The following is a 1,488-nucleotide window of genomic DNA, read 5'->3' on the forward strand; positions in this document are numbered from 1 at the left end:
GAGGATGGGGATGAGGATGAGGATAGGATGAGGATGAGGATGACGGTGACTATGAGGATAGGACGAGGATGAGGATAGGACGAGGATGAGGATACGATGAGGATGAGGATGAGGATTAGGATAGCATGATGATGGGGATGAGGATGAGTATAGGATGAGGATGAGGATGAGGTTGAGGATAGGATGACGATGAGGATAGGATGAGGATGAGGATGAGGATAGGATGATGATGAGGATGATGAAGAGGATGAGGATGTGAATTTGGAAGAGGATTAAGGATGAGGATAAGGATGAGGATAGGATGAGGATGAGGAGGAGGATGAGGATGAGGATAGGATGAGGATGAGGATGAGGATAGGATGAGGACGAAGATGAGTATAGGATGATTATGAGGATAGGATGAGGATGAGGAAGTGGATGAGGAGGAGGATGAGGATAGGATGAGGAAGAGGATTAGCAAGAGGATGAGGATAGGATGAGGAGGAAGATGAGGATGAGTATAGGATTAGGATGAGGATGAGGATAGGACGAGGATGAGAATGTGGACGAGAATGAGGATGAGGATAGGATGTGGACGAGAATTAGGATGAGCATAGGATGAGGATGAGAATGAGGATGAGGATAGGATGAGCATAGGATGATGCGGATGATAGGATGAGGATAAGCAAGAAGAGGATGAGGATAGGATGAGGATGAGGATAGGATGAGGAAATGGATAGGATGACGATGAGGACGATGATAGGATGAGGAAGAGGACGAGGATGAGGAAGAGGATGAGGATTAGGATATGAGGAGGATGGGGATGAGGATTAGGATGAGGAGGAGGATGAGGATGAATATAGGATGAGGAGGAGGGTGAGGATGAGGAAAGGATGAGGATGAGCATGAGAATGAGGATAGGGTGAGGACGAGCAGGATGAGGATGAGGTTAGGATGAGGATGAGGATGAGGATAAGGATGAGGATGAGAATTTGGAAGAGGATGAGGATAAGGATAGGATGAGGAGGAGGATGAGGATGAGGATGTGGATGTGGATAGGATGAGGATGAGGTTGAGGAAGAGGATAGGATGAGGAAGAGGATGAGGATAGGACGAGGAGGAGAATGTGGATGAGGATGAGGATGAGGATAGCATGAGGACGAGGAGGAGGATGAGGAAGAGGATAAGGATAGGACGAGGACGAGAATGTGGATGAGGATGAGCAAGAGGAAGAGGATGAGGACGAGAATGACGATGAGGATGAGGATGAGGATAGGATAAGGACGAGCATGAGGATGAGGATAGGATGTGGATGAGGAAGAGTTTGAGGATGAGGATAGGATGGGATAGGGATGAGGATGAGGATGAGGATAGGATGAGGATGAGGATGAGGATGAGGAGAGGATGAGGACGAGAATGAGGATATGGATTGGATGAGGAGGAGAATGTGGAAAAGGATAGGATGAGGACGAGAATGAGGATGTGGATGAGGATAGGATGAGGATAGGA

The sequence above is a fragment of the Lupinus angustifolius genome, chromosome LG15 (assembly GCF_001865875.1).
Source record: "Lupinus angustifolius cultivar Tanjil chromosome LG15, LupAngTanjil_v1.0, whole genome shotgun sequence".
NCBI classification, from domain to species: domain Eukaryota; kingdom Viridiplantae; phylum Streptophyta; class Magnoliopsida; order Fabales; family Fabaceae; genus Lupinus; species Lupinus angustifolius.